Source organism: Mytilus edulis, chromosome 9, assembly GCF_963676685.1.
Source record: "Mytilus edulis chromosome 9, xbMytEdul2.2, whole genome shotgun sequence".
Lineage (NCBI taxonomy): Eukaryota > Metazoa > Mollusca > Bivalvia > Mytilida > Mytilidae > Mytilus > Mytilus edulis.
Genome location: NC_092352.1, coordinates 64,515,428 through 64,531,173, shown reverse-complemented (window position 1 = coordinate 64,531,173; position 15,746 = coordinate 64,515,428). Strand labels below are relative to the sequence as shown.

Genomic DNA, 15,746 nt, shown 5'->3' with positions numbered 1-15,746 from the left:
AATAAAAATGTATGATACCATATTTCACTGTTTTAATAGAGAAAATTACGGAAAGAAAATGGAGCGTGATATCTTTTTTAATTAAGATTACAACTTTCTAAAAGGAAACCCTTTAGGACTTCTAAATGGTGTATTTCATCTGTGCTAAACTTATTTCAACATTAAAGTTATTTGTCCTAGTTAATTGTGCGGATGTCAACATATTTCACTATCTTCATAAGGAAAAATACGGATATTACATTCAAATTCTCTTGAAAGAAACTCTCAACTTGAAGACAACTTCCCTTTGATCTTCATTAATATCGATATACCTGTAATACATGTACATCCTAAATAAATCAATTGTTCTTTTTATAAAATTTAGAAAAATTAAACGTTCTAAAACGTTTCCCGTAAGAGTCTTAGCTTTCATTATTCTGTCTGTATAGATGCACCATGGTCTCTATATCTTATCCCTTATGACCATGAAATTATCTTCCAATGTGTCGTGACTTTCTATTGGCTCCTTTTTTTCAGATAATCGATTTTCTCAGAATTTTCAGATTATCCTAGTTTATCTGAGAAAATCCTGGTTTATCTGAGATAATCTAGGATTATCTATAAAAGTGGTTCAGGCGTGCCAATATACCGGCCGTCTTTACAGTGAATTTGCATAAATCAATCACCTGTTGAAGCGCGGACCTCAACGAAGACACCCGTATTTTCTGAAAATCGTCACTCATGTGACAAAATTACACAAACGAACGAATTGAAATACACAAGAAAGAAAAATACTTAATATTTAAGAAAAAATAAACCGACCTTTGTACGTTTTGTTGGCTCTGCCCTTGAATAATATAATAGCTTCCCGTCTGATCCTTTCCCAGTTCGAACTGATCCACGGACAGAGATTCCTATGCTCATCTACACCTCTGAGCCCAAATGTTAGATCGTCTTTACTGTTGTCCCATTGGTGAATTACATTCAAAAAGTCAATGTCACTTATCTCCATTTTTGCAGCCATTTCAGACGACTGAAACGCGCAAACTGATAATGCAGCGAGAAAGGCACTTTTCATCACGTGATATCAGTTTATAATTGTGACGTCTAATGAACTTTGGCACAAGTCATTTACCAAATTAAAAATTTGATTGGGTATGTGTAGATACACCATAGGATGAACTAAATTTCACTCGAAAGCAAAGCTTTCTCGTGAAATTTAGCCCCTCCTATGGTGTATCTACACATACCCAACACTTTTTAATTTGGTAACTATAACATAGTCTTAATAATGACTTTAATACTGATGATATTTACAATGCAAGCTGGTCGTAGATTCTCACTTGAATATACACGGGGGTATAAGCAACTTATGGTTGATTTCGGACATTGTGTACTGTTCATCGATAATTTTCTGTACTTTGATTTTATGTTTTTTCCGTAATAGTTCTGTATCGTTCGTAAGTAAAACATCGAGAACATAGTTAACGATTTATGAGAAATTCAAACCATATATTAAGGCGACTCGATTGTTGCTCGAACTTTCTTTACTGTATAAGATGTATATAAAAATTAATTAAGGAATGAATGTTATATTTTTTCTGTCTATGAAGAAATAACATAAAAAATGTGGTGCACACTGATTAACCCATTTCTCTGACGTCAGTCTATTGTTCTAGCGATGGATTATTTTTCAAGAATCTACTGACCACCATGTTAACTTAAAATAACTTATATCATAACTTTTAACTTACGATATTTATCCTCTCAAAAACGAGTGAATAGTATAGGTTCGAACTCACGCGTATTTTCGACAGTTAAGTCTGTAGTCTGTGCATGATACCACTAGACCACGAGTGCTGATATAAATTGTTATTTAAATATCACTCTTATAGCGAACATATGTCAATGTATGTCAATAAACTGTATGTCTGTCTTTTTGTTACCTAATGAAATATATAAACACTATGAAATTAAGGAATTGAAGATATTATATTACTTACTAGTACAATTCCTTGATGAAATAAACATCCATGTACACATTACACTTATTACTTTTAAGGTACAAGGCCTTTCCCTTTCCATCATCTTTTGGTTTTATGATTATGATGATATCATACTATGATCACTTAGTTAATCTTTGTTTGATTATAAATGGTCCAAATATACATCAACATTTAACTGACTCTTATGTGAATAAAATATGATAAACTACGACTGTAAAACCACTTTTTTTACGGTGAAACCAGAAACAAAATCGTCAACCTTAGAGTAAGACTGAAATATTGATACCTCTAAGATTAAAAAAAATATTTTGGTAGAGAAAAACATTACAAAAAAAATCATTCCGGGCACTAGACTTGAACTTGTCACTGTTAATATCACAGTTTTTTTTCTTTCGGTGCCAACGACTAGACGATCACGGCTATGAACAGCTTACATGACACATTACAAAATTGACATAATTATATACAGTATTGTACATTTGAAGAAAAAGCAATTCTGCTTCGGTTTTAGGATGCGTATTACAAATAATACTAGTTCATTAAGGTTTATGTACCCTTCTGTAGCCATTTTTGTACGAACTTTTCAAACTTCAATTGTATCAAAACTACAGATATAATGAATAATAGAGATAGGCCATTTTGTACATATTCCAAGGGGAAACTTGATGCAAAGCAATATTTTTTACTGTTCCATTGCATTTAATAGAAAAAGAGGACTTTGTGGCAAATAAATCAAGATTTTTATAGAAAATCCACAGTCTTTATCCTTGTACTCTCATATTTGGCAATTTGATGACTGATAGATATAGGATTATTGCATGCAGTGCTAGCATTGATTTCCTTAAAACAAGTTTATAAATGTAGTTATTGGTTAAGACAAGTATAAATATGGCAAAAATCAAGTACACCTTTTAGGGTGCGCTCGACTTTAGTGACTCAGCACGAGGTGTTTTGGAATTTACAGGTTACTTAGAACTTTTTGTAAAAAATAAACACTAGCACATCATAGAAAATCAAGTGAGTAATTTATGTTTCAAATTTTATAACAAAAATCTCTGTATTAAAGGCTGTGGATTTTCTATAAAAATCTTGATTTATTTGCCACAAAGTCCTCTTTTTCTATCAAATGCAATGAAACAGTAAAAAATAATGCTTTGCATCAAGTTTCCCCTTGGAACATGTACTAAATGGCCTATCTCTATTATTTATTATATCTTTAGTTTTGATACAATTGATGTTTGAAAAATTCGTACAAAAATGGCTACAGAAGGGGTCATAAACCTTAACTGATTGACGATGGATGACAAATGTAAAACGTTAGAAAAATCAAAACAAAATGAAAGGGGACCAGTTTAAACAAAATGTATATATAATATTTCAATTATGACCAATCATAGTATCTATTTTATCAACAACTGGTGTCTGGTAATGTGGTGTGATTGTGATTTTTTCACTTCTTTTACACTTCAATTAGTTTTAAAATGTTTATAGTAATTTTGAGTGCGTGTTCTAAATTCAATCAAACGGGCCATTGGTTTCATCATATATGTGGTGGTGTTTAACGACCTTGACTGGCCTTTCAGCCCTCGCACGGTCGGCTCGGTGCCCGAAGGCGTTTGGTGAGCTTTAAATATTCTGGAGCCATGGGTCAGGAACAAGTAGTGGAGGTCGCAATATGGAGGCCGCCATCTTGGTTTTGGTGAGTTGTTTTTGGTTTTTGACTATTTTGTTGTTTATTCTTCACTAACGGCTGCTTTCAGGGCCAGTTTGGTCAGCTTGGCAGCCCGCCAGCCTCGATGATGGAGTACTGGTAGATGATCTCGGACGTAGTTCGAAAGATGACAGGAAGCATTATCAGGACCAAAGCCGTGAGGCAGTGAAATGAAGGTCGTATCACCCAACAGCCTAGGATACCGCCCTCGGACGTTAATCGGCATAACACTCCCCATAATACAATGGTTTTGGAGTGCATGTTAACGCGGGTACGCCAACTACTACGTCTATCTGTACGGCATGGATCGGTTTCTGTCATCTTAATTAGAGAATTTGCATTAATCAAGTATTTGCTGGCATATCCGTATCGACGTATCGTATAACACATATATGAGGAAAGGATAAATTAAGTCAAGTTGGTCCCGATGAAAATATTATATAATGGATTTTATTTTTATTGAGATCGGGGTTAAAACATTATTGTAAACAAATCTGTTCAATACGTATACGTCGATCGGTGCACGTATCCTGATATGTGAATAATGCAAATGCTCTAGTAGTAAGTCGTTGATATCTAACTGTAAACCCTCATCGAAGATAGCGGGTAAAGGAGAGCTGGCCCAGCACGTCCGTTCAGCTGTAATGACTGAGACGTGACTGATCTGGTTTCATCATTAGGTTGCTAAATACTATATATGTAAATATTAAAGGTTTCTAAATGTTGGTAATTGAAAAAAAAAGATTTTTCCAAAAAAAGATTTTAAAAAATCCATATATTAGTTATATGTCTATTTGAATGAATTATAAATACTTAAATCTAATCAATATTAATTATTTGTAATGATTCAACATTGAATGAAATAATCATTTACAAATACAAAATCTGGTAATAAAAAGGGGAGATAACTACACATTTAAGTTAAATTGAACTTATATTAAGTTAAATATAAATGTGAACCGTTTGGATCTAGTCAGTTCCAGCTATTAGACAATAAAAAGACAAAATACGAAATTATTTTCATGAAATTCAGTTGATTCATTGTCAGATCATCAAACAGATAGTCCTTTTACTAGAAATGGGTTAAGCTAGAGAATTGATAAGAAGTAGTGTATTCGAAAACGATAATCAACTCGCGACTAAAGTCGCTCGTTGATTATCGTTTACGAATCCACTACTTCTTATCAATTCTCTACTACATAACGCTCGTAGCGGGTTATTTTTAAAAAGTGTGTACCACATTTTTTATGTAATTTCGAATAGGCAGAAAAAATATTACAGTCATTTCTTATAATTTAATTCTTAGTTGATGACGTCACGGTCACATGTCAAAATTATGTCTATGGGCTGAAAAACAAAACGACGTCAGCCAATCAGAAGACACGTTACATCAAAAATTAAATTATTTATATATAACTATACAGCCATGCATAGATCAATGAACATACCCCAGGAAAAAATAACGGTACGGAATTAACCTTAAAAGAAAGTGAACATTTATCATCGCCAGTAGACCATTCAAAACATTTTGTGTCGAATCCCGAATTAGATCAGTAAACGGAAACACCGAAAGTTCCAAATAAGGATAACTTTAAAATTCCGGTACGTGTACAAGGTAATACCGAAGAAATAAAACCATTAAACGAGAACATTTTTGTTGGTGTAAAACCAAGGAAACGATCTGCTAGATACTATTTATCCGGAATTGATAACAAATCAACACGATCTGGAATTTTACAGTTTCTCGAAGTGAAAGGTGTTAAAACAGTACGTTTCTACAACAATTATTCACGAATATCAGCTAAATTAAACGTCACAGAACAGAAGAATCCGCTAGCATTATCGAGACCGAATCATTCTGGCCTACCGGTGTACGCTGTAGGAGATGGCTGAACAATCACGACTGGCAAGACAGATGTAATGAACACTCATAGAAAGATACAAGTCGAACACTACAAGACTATCTAACACGCAAAATGTTGTACATGTATATAATGTTTATATTTTTACATATGTTTTATCATTGTTGTGAAAATCTATGGATGGTACCAGTGGGATTAGAACCCTCAATCTCGGGATCTAAAGGCAGCGTTCTAACCATAGATGTAATATTGGTATGACGTTGTCGTCGTCGTCGTCATTCACGGTCCGAAGAAACATTGGTTTTCGCACTATAACTTTTGTTTAAGTAAATAGAAATCTATGAAATTTATTACATCTATGCTCTAACCGATTGAGCCAAAGAAGATCTTCCCTAACTCAACTAGTTAGACTACCTTTATATCTCCAGGTCTACAACACTCTCCCCCCTTTTCTTTTTTCGGGCTGCGTACCATCCATCCGAGCAACTACACCTAATTGCAGCCAAGCTTAGCGAAAGGTCGTGCGACATAATCAGTCAAACAAGTTATAGTTACCAAATTAAAAAGTGTTGGGTATGTGTCGATACACCATAGGAGGGGCTAAATTTCACGAGAAAGCTTTGCTTTCGAGTGAAATTTAGTTCATCCTATGGTGTATCTACACATACCCAATCAAATTTTTAATTTGGTAAATGACTTGTGCCAAAGTTCATTAGACGTCACAATTATAAACTGATATCACGTGATGAAAAGTGCCTTTCTCGCTGCATTATCAGTTTGCGCGTTTCAGTCGTCTGAAATGGCTGCAAAAATGAAGATAAGTGACATTGACTTTTTGAATGTAATTCACCAATGGGACAACAGTAAAGACGATCTAACATTTGGGCTCAGAGGTGTAGATGAGCATAGGAATCTGTCCGTGGATCAGTTCGAACTGGGAAAGGATCAGACGGGAAGCTATTATATTATTCAAGGGCAGAGCCAACAAAACGTACAAAGGTCAGTTTATTTTTTCTTAAATATTAAGTATTTTTCTTTCTTGTGTATTTCAATTCGTTCGTTTGTGTAATTTTGTCACATGAGTGACGATTTTCAGAAAATACGGGTGTCTTCGTTGATGTCCGCGCTTCAACAGGTGATTGATTTATGCAAATTCACTGTAAAGACGGCCGGTATATTCATATCTTGCGTAGCGTGTATGCTTATTATGTTTTACCCAATTCAAGCAATATAAAACTGTTTCATATTTCACTGTTATTTTGGATTTTAAACAAATAAAATATCTTATCTTATCTATTTCATTAATAACTCAGTTTTGTTCAGTGTATGATTTAATTGTCACTCAATGTCAATACTTCATTTTTTCAGGTGGACTCAATCAGCGGAACTTGAGTGCCAAAAACTTAAAACACTATCTACAAAATCCAGTACTATTTAAGATATATGAACAATATTTTAATATTGTACGTGATTTAAATGGAACAGCTTTTTATAGGAGACCGCTAGATAAAGGAAGTATTAAGTTTGGTGAACAGTCAGTAGGGGTCAACAAATTGTCTAATATCATGAAAACCATGTGTGCAGAAGCTGGAATAGATGGGTATTTCACTAATCTGGTAAAAGGACATGTGCCACAACATTATACCAGGCAGGAGTCCCAGAACAAGAAATAATGAACAGGACAGGCCATAGGTCAGTGAAGAGTGTTAGAAAATATAAAAGGGCTTCCAGTGAGATGTTGAAGGATATCTCAAATATCCTTGAACCGAGTGAAAGCATGTGCAAAAATATTAAACATGAAGACAACACAGAAATTCAAAATCGCACAGAAAATTAAGAAACATCAAAAAGTGCAGCAGAAGGCGTTGGAAGTTTGTTCACTGGATGTGTGTTCAATTTTAATAGTGGAAGTTAAATATATTTGTGATTATTTCAGTATTTGAGGATTATGTGGTGTATTTTATTCAAAGGAATATATTCATTGGAATTCCATCCTTTTTAGTAGTGAAATTATGCATTTTTTTTTGTAGTGAAATTACCAGTGTGCCATTCTCGAGGATTAGAGTATTTAATATTTGGCTTCTAGTTTCACATTTTATACAGTTATTAAAATTCATTTTTGTACTTTTTCTAAGAAAAAGAAAGGATATGGGGTATTTGCCAATGAGACAACTACTCAACAGTGTCAACACTATAGTTTTAGTAAAAATTTAGAGTTGAAAAATATTACAGGAAAGAAAATGTTACATTGTAGATTCTGGCTAAAAGTGTGAGGTATCTCACATACCCCACATGACCATTTTCAATCTTCTGGTAAACCAATCAGAGGGTTGATATGGAACCGTGGTGTATGTGTAGATACCCTCACACTTTTTCAATGGAAAATTAAACAAACATTTCAGTTGTTGCATGTCGATTTATCATATAAAACAATAATGAAAATTCATCGCACCTCCAAAAATTCCACATCAGAAAGGATTGCACTTTCAGTGATAATTCATCGCATCTATAGTTAAAATGAATAGCATCCAGTCAACAATGTTATGGATTTAGATGCTTTATTTACACTTTTTTGGACTTTAATCTTGTGATTTTACTACATTAGAAAGTAGTATTCTTATCTAAATGTGTTAAAATATACATTTAAATTAATTATTTCGTACTTTCAAAAAGTAGACAAACGCAATTTTCCCCGTCATCCTTTATTCTACAATAGACATACTCGCATATATCAGTGAAAATGAACAAACTGGATTCGCACTTTATATACACTGATATTTAACTCTTGTAAAGTATTTGAGTAATCATAGCATAAATCTGAATCACTAACTATATCATGTTTGCTATAGCTATTCACAATATTTGAAAAATCGATATCGGAAGCAGTTCTGCTATTAAAATCTCCGACAAGCATCATATATTTATAGTTAACAGAAAGGCTATGCTTCAACAACTCTTGTTCTAGTTCGTTTAATGAGGGCCCTCATGGGGTTTTTGATTTTGTGATTACTTGGCCGTTTTTTTAATGATTATTTGATTATTAAGCCAAATATTTCATGATTATTTGATTACCTAGGACTGTATTTTTAGTTTATGATTATTTGATTACTAAAGATAAGCAAATATTTAATGATTATGTGATTATATTGGCAAAAAAATGGTGATTATGTGATTACTAGGACCCCCCCATGAGGGGCCTCTTTAATGCATCGGTTATTTTGTACAGCAAATTTTCAGGAGGGATTTACACGTTTCTAATCACCTTTCAGGGCCGTAACTACCTATGAGGCAGGGAACTGCCTTCCCTGAATTTTCCACACCAAAATTTTTTTTGAAGTGATAAAATGAAATATTGACAATATGTACACGAAGAACTTGAATTTATATTATAAACAAGTTTTCAGTTTTAACAGTGTTTTCATGATACGTGGTACATCTGTCATTTTCCGGATTTTTGATCGACAGTGAACCGTTTCAGTTTTATATTTTTTTGTGTGGCCGTCCATCTGTTATTCAGTATTTTCTATGTCATGTAAAGGTGGCACGGTAGTATTTCCTGGCCCATAGGGATAATGATAGCCTTTTTAGAATTTTCACCACTTTCTAACACTGCAAAAAAATCTACATTCACACTTAACTGAAGTACTTTCATTTTACTCTTCAGAAATGAATTTGAATATGTATCATGACCGTTTACTTTTTTTGCTATTTTTAGAAACCTAAGGCCACTAGTAATTTTAGGTCTTTTATGGTGCAGTGAATACAAAATTTAAAAAAATTCTCAAAAATTCATTTTCATCTGTATGTAAAATTATTTCATATTTTTCTACACCTGATTCATCCCTCAGTTTGGGAAAGTATGTTCAGTTGATACTGTATTTTTTTCCCAATCACACGGTTTAGATACATTTACCTAAGTAGGTACACAAAAGAGCAACCTAAATTCTGGAATGCAAATACTACCGTGCCATCTTAACAGTATGTCGTACGATAACACATATGAAACTTTGCTTTCGTCAATTTTGAATAAAACTTAACTACTCACATTTATTTAGAGGCTCGATTAAGCAGAGGAAGTTCCCTTTGTATTGTGAATCTTTTATGATATCGGAAATTCGTTACCGGCTGAATCAGCTGTTGGATCATTTTTTTAACGTGTCTATAGTTAGACAGTACGTACGAGAACATTGCTATGGTCAATGCCTTAGACAGAAGTTAAAACACTCCCATTCGTTGTGGCAGGGACTCTCTATATACTAGTATAGAAAGTCCCTGATTGTAGCTTTATATATACATGTCTGTTCAGCATTCAACAATATTGAAATTCGATATACAAACAAATAAGTTAGGATCCTTCTTAAAAAAGTCATTAGAACTGAGGGCAGGGGACTCTTAACAACTTGTTTGTTGTTAAAAAAAATGTGATGCTGTTGTTATTGTGTATGTTTAATATGTATGTTTATTGTGTTTATTGTGTTAATATATGTTAGTCACAAACTGTAAAGTTTATATGACAATAAAATATTTGATTTTATTTGATTTGATTTGATTTGATAAAAAACAGAAATTATCTTGCGTTCTATGATCTTGCTTTATATGTTTTTTTTTTAACTTACCAGTTTGATTTCTAACAAAAAAATCTTTAAATACAGATAATAATTGTTTGCATGAAAAATTGCTTCCAGGATCAAGCATTACTGATGAGTCTTAAAGTAAGGAAATCGGAGGAAAACGGGTAATTTTTGGCCACTGATTTTATTGAGAAAAAAATCCGCGGTCACAATTTATTTAATGATAAATAATTATAGGTCAAAGTGCGGCCTTCAAGATGGAACCTTGGCTCACCCAAACAGCACTGTGATCTCTGCTTGTTTTTGCATAAAAAAAAATGCTTCATGCCAGCAGGTTTAAGCAATACTGATGTTTCTTTAGGTAAGGAAATCGAAGGAAAACCGGTCATTTTTAGTCATTTTCTGAGAGTTTGCGCCTCCAAACCCCCTCTCAAAGGGGGCCTCAATCGGCAGCCCACAAATCCCTGCCTCCCCTGAATTCGAACTCTAGTTACGGCCCTGCCTTTTCTTCATTTCTTCATCAGTCTGTAGGAAATCAGCAGATATCTTAGCCCATAGCACTAGGCTACTCTTAGTTTCAATAATATGAATATGTTTAGACATTTTATTTGTATACCCAAAAGCAACCGCAACAGTTAAGGTTTAACATTTTAATGTCTTTTAGAAAATCATTTGTAATTCTGAAAACGCCTGAAGTAATATATTGATTGCTATCTATCATGTTGGCATTCGCAACAACTGGCTCTTTATGGGGTTGCTAACCGTGTTTTGGCGTCGTTTTGCGTTTGCGTTTTTGTACGGGGTTTTTATCTGGAGTATGCGACATTTTTGTGCGAGTCTGTGTGTTCGCAGCTAGTTGTTCATTTTTTCCCCATAGAGATACAAGATGTCCCTCAAGAACTTGACCTGGCAACCTTCAGCTCGTTTTTTCTTTATGAGCTTCAATCATGAGCGGTTAAAGACTTTTCTAGCCTGCTCAATTTCGTCCGGGAATTGTTGGTCGACTCTGAAGGATTTACCTTTCAGGCGGTATAGTACTGCAACTGACATCGAAAAAGACGCTTAGTTAACGAGTTTAATGGTCCGGAATAACACACGGCTGCAAATTGTTTTAAATGATAGAATAATATCTATATTTTAATTTCCGTCGGGTCGTAAAAAGTTTCTATGGTCACATTTTTGTATTTTATCCCTTTAATGGGGGTACCCCACAATTTACGGTTTTGGGTAGTTACCTTAAAATCCAAAAATATATTTTTTGGTTAAATTTCCCGCTATTTTCGTAAATATTTTCTATGCACATATCATCAAGGATCATCGGAATGATGAAGACATAAATATAATACCATCTCCAAGTAAAACTTTCAAACTTAAAGTTAGCTGTTTTTTAGGTAGAAATTTAACGCGTTTTTCTTTGAAAAAGAGAAAACATATGATTCAAAAATAGTATTTGACATTTGAGAGGACAAAACATATTATTGCGATACTGCATGCAAATTTCGTTGGGCAAATTCCAAACAATTTTGTCAAAAACTCAAAAATAAAAACATCATTTGTACCTTTTTTAATTACGGAAATTTCCTATCCGTCAATCAGCTCCACCATTTATTTTTTCCTTCACCATCAATTTGATAGTTTCGATGTGATTATGTAGATTTTGTAGGAGAAGTTAATTTATTTTTGAGTGATTTGAATATATATAGTAGTTCTTTCGTGTATTTTCTGTAAATAATTTATATTTTTGTTAATAAAATTTTGACTTTATATAAAAAGTTAACCAAATCCTTCGGATAAGAGGTTTTTCCGGATAATGACTATTGTTGACATTGTGTGAAAATACATTGTATGTCAATGTTTAACCTCAGAGCAATTAATATGCATGCAAGTGGTCGGGGGGGGGGGGGGGGGGGGGGGGGGGGGGAGTACTATTGAAGATTCGCAGAGATTTGGTGTGTGACAAGGTGATGCTAAAACCAACATCTCTTAATATTCTGCTTTCCGTGGGCGAATCATCAGTGATCTTATGAAACTTGCACCAGAAGGCAAAATTGGTGCGTCTTTAAATTAGATTGATTGTTGGTTGCTTAACGTCCAGTGACAAATATTTCATGCATGTTCAGGACGAGAACAACACAGTGTGGGAACGGAACTGTACGGTGTTTTAATGTTTTGGTCATTCGGGAGACTGTCAAGCGGGGCTCCGACATTCGAGAGCATTTTCAGCTACGGAGAAGGTAAGTGTTTTATAAAATTACTATCTCTGGGCTAGAAAGTATTGCATCTGTCAATAATATTCAAACATTCCAGGGGTCAGAAAATATTCTAGAGGCAAAAAAACAGGGAAAAAAATGGAATAAAAGTAAGAGCTCCGACCCAAATTATGCAAATGATTGTCTTCATTCAGCTGAAAATCTGACTTTAAAAGGGTTTTTTAACAAAATTTTAAGTTGTTTAATAAGAATTATTATATATTTTTTCATCATATACAACTTCACCATGTTTACACTAGAAAATAGTTCTAAATCTTTGAAAACATAAGTCACTAAATATTTTTCACTGTACGGTCGCTTGTCGGTAAACAACTTTCGACTGTATTATCACTTGAAGCAGTTCTGTAATGTCGCTTGGGAGCAGAGTAATGATTTTGGCTACAGTAATAATAAGAAACCTCGATTTTAGTACAAATGTATATAGAAAAAGGAAATTTACAAATCAAATATCTTCAAATAAAAACTCAGATTATATTTTATAGCCAATGGGATATTTATAAATATATACATTGACCTGATAAACTTCTTTATATATTTATATTAATATCATCAGTTGTAGTGTTCCCATAAATTATTGAATTGACTCCAAAGTAAGTAGTAATCGAGACGTCCTGACACACACGTAAGATCTATATTATTATTAACAAACTAGCTGACAAATACAAACACAAGATACATTTTGGAATTTGTTTATTTATTAATGGAGAAAACATAAAATGAACTTAATTGTTAAAACTTCGTGTTTCAATCCTGCAATGTATAGCGCGGTTTGTTCGACTTGCTATGGCATTGTTAATTCTTTTTTTAAAACGATTTTATGATGATACAAAGCATGTAAAAGCATCAATCAATTTGGAGTTCCATTTTTCATATAATAAGATACATAGACTTGTTCCAAAATTAATCAATAACAAGAATGTGTCCTCAGTACACGAATGCCCCACTCACACTTTCATTTTCTATGTTCAGTGGACCGTGAGATTGGGATAAAAACTCTAATTTGGCATTAAAATTAGAAAGATCATATCATAGGGAACATGTGTACTAAGTTTGAAGTTGATTGGACTTCAACTTCATCAAAAACTACCTTGACCAAAAACTTTAACCTGAAGCGGGACAGACGGACGAACGGACGGACGGACGAACGGACGCACAGACCAGAAAACATAATGCCCCTCTACTATCGTAGGTGGGGCATAAAAAGTAAACAGACAACCCATCGTTATGAAGACAAACAAAAAAAACCTCCCTTATCAACTTTAAACATGGTATTTAATTTCGATCCCAATAATTTTGGGATTGCTTCCTACTAAGAGTGGTTTTTGAAATCAAGCGCTTGAGATAAAACAAAAAAAATCCAGAGCCATTAATTTTAAGTCCAGCGCTGCAGATTTCAAATCCATCCACTGCTAAAGATTTAAAATCAAGCAATTGAGATACAAAGTCGTGCGCTGTGTAGATATAAAGTCGACCACTGGATTTGTTCCATCCCGAGCGCTTGAGCTGAAATGTTAAGATGTGTACTTTAGGTCTTCAGCGCTTGACTTTAAATCTTTGAATCTGTACGAACTCTTTTCACTAAAAATCTTAAGTGTTACATGCATCTTACATGTAAGTCTAAAATATTCCTTAACAATTCAACTAAACATTTTTGTCGTAAGATTAATTCTACACTTAAGACTTTCTGTGAAAAGGGCTACTTTAAGATTTATGACGCTTGACTTTAAAACCACAACTTTTGTATGAGATAAATATCATAAATGCATCTCTTAATTATTAGGATCGAAATCAAATAAAATTGAAAAACTTAGTTCCTTTAAGTTTAAAGCGCGAGTATGTCTCTTTCTCCTTTTCCGCACTTTAGATTAGTATATAAAATGTATTAGCGTTAAGCGCTAGATATATATATATATATATATATAAGTATTGTCCTTTAAATATACAGCGCTTGAATTGACATTGACAGCGGCAAACTTCACATTTCCACCGTTGTACTGTTTATATATCTACAACATTAAACTTTAGATCTGAAGCGATCGTGTTTATCTCTTCAGCACTGGACTGTTTTCAGTGCAGGACATTACACCTCTACCGCTGGACTTTGCTCTACTACGCTTTATTGACATCTACAGTGCCAAAATTCACATCTCCAGCGTTTAACGTTTTATATAGCTACTACAGTAACAAATATACCACTGGAGTTTTGTTGGTATCTTCATCGCTGGACTTTTATCTATGTAGCGCTGTGCACTCAGTGGCGGAACCATAAATTTTCATAAGTGTTTAAGAGGGGATCCGCTCCAGTCATGCTTCAGTGATTTCCCTATATATTCAACCAAATTTAGACCACAAAAAGAGGGTCCCTAGAGAAACCCTTTAAATCCCCTTCTGGAACTTGATTTATATCTTTAACACTGGACTTTACATTTACAGCTCTTAACATAACATCTCCATGCTGCCGTTTTCCTTCTTAAAATCTTAAAAAGACCTCATTATTTGTTGTATATGGTTGTCATATATTGTATAAGGCGTTGGAAACTTGCATGCTCAGTATGTACAGGCGATACATAAAATAGAAGATTTGGTATAATTGTCATTGCGATAACTGACACAGAAATTAACAGCTACAGGTCACCGTATGGCCTTCAACAATGAACAAACGTTTAACATGTAAACAGGAGTGCATAGTGCACCTAATTTACCCAGATGACAATCAAGATTATTGAAACTTTAAAGATTGATTTTATTTCATAAATTCAAATCTTCTTGAAACGCAAAACATCATACCTACTTATTTGATTTCACCACAAAACCATGCAATGAAAATAATGTTTGGTTTCTTTCAATTTTCAGAAATTGACCATGGATGAATCTTTCGAAATAGAAGGAATTGATGAATCGCTTGTAACGATTGAAGTGGAAACAGAAAACCAAAATGAGTTTAAATGTAACGTTTGTCAATTTTCAAGTAATTATAAAAGAAATTTGACACGCCGCATGGACAGTAAACATGCAGCCCCTGCACATGAAGTAACAACCAAAACACAACTTTGTAGCATTTGTGGGAAAATGTACAAAACTCCTTACGGACTCTCACTTCATGTAAAAACAATACATGAGAAGGTGTTTAGATATCAGTGTTACGTTTGCCAAAGGGGGTTTGCTACCCTTTGGAACTACAAGGGTCATGTTGCATCTCATGATACTGCACTTAAGGAAAGGTGCAGTATCTGTAATGCAACATACCAATACAAGAAATCTTTACTTCAACATCACAATACCTGCCATAGAAGCAAAGAGGAGAAAACCACATATGAGTGTTCTGTGTGCCAACTAGTTGTGTCATC

At 33.9% G+C, this 15,746-nt stretch overlaps 1 pseudogene; it reads left to right on the top strand.

Moving 5' to 3' along the window:
- The first annotated feature begins 6,296 nt into the window (after nucleotides 1–6,296).
- Nucleotides 6,297–7,651, top strand: LOC139490392 (uncharacterized; annotated as a pseudogene).
- Nucleotides 7,652–15,746: the final 8,095 nt, after the last annotated feature.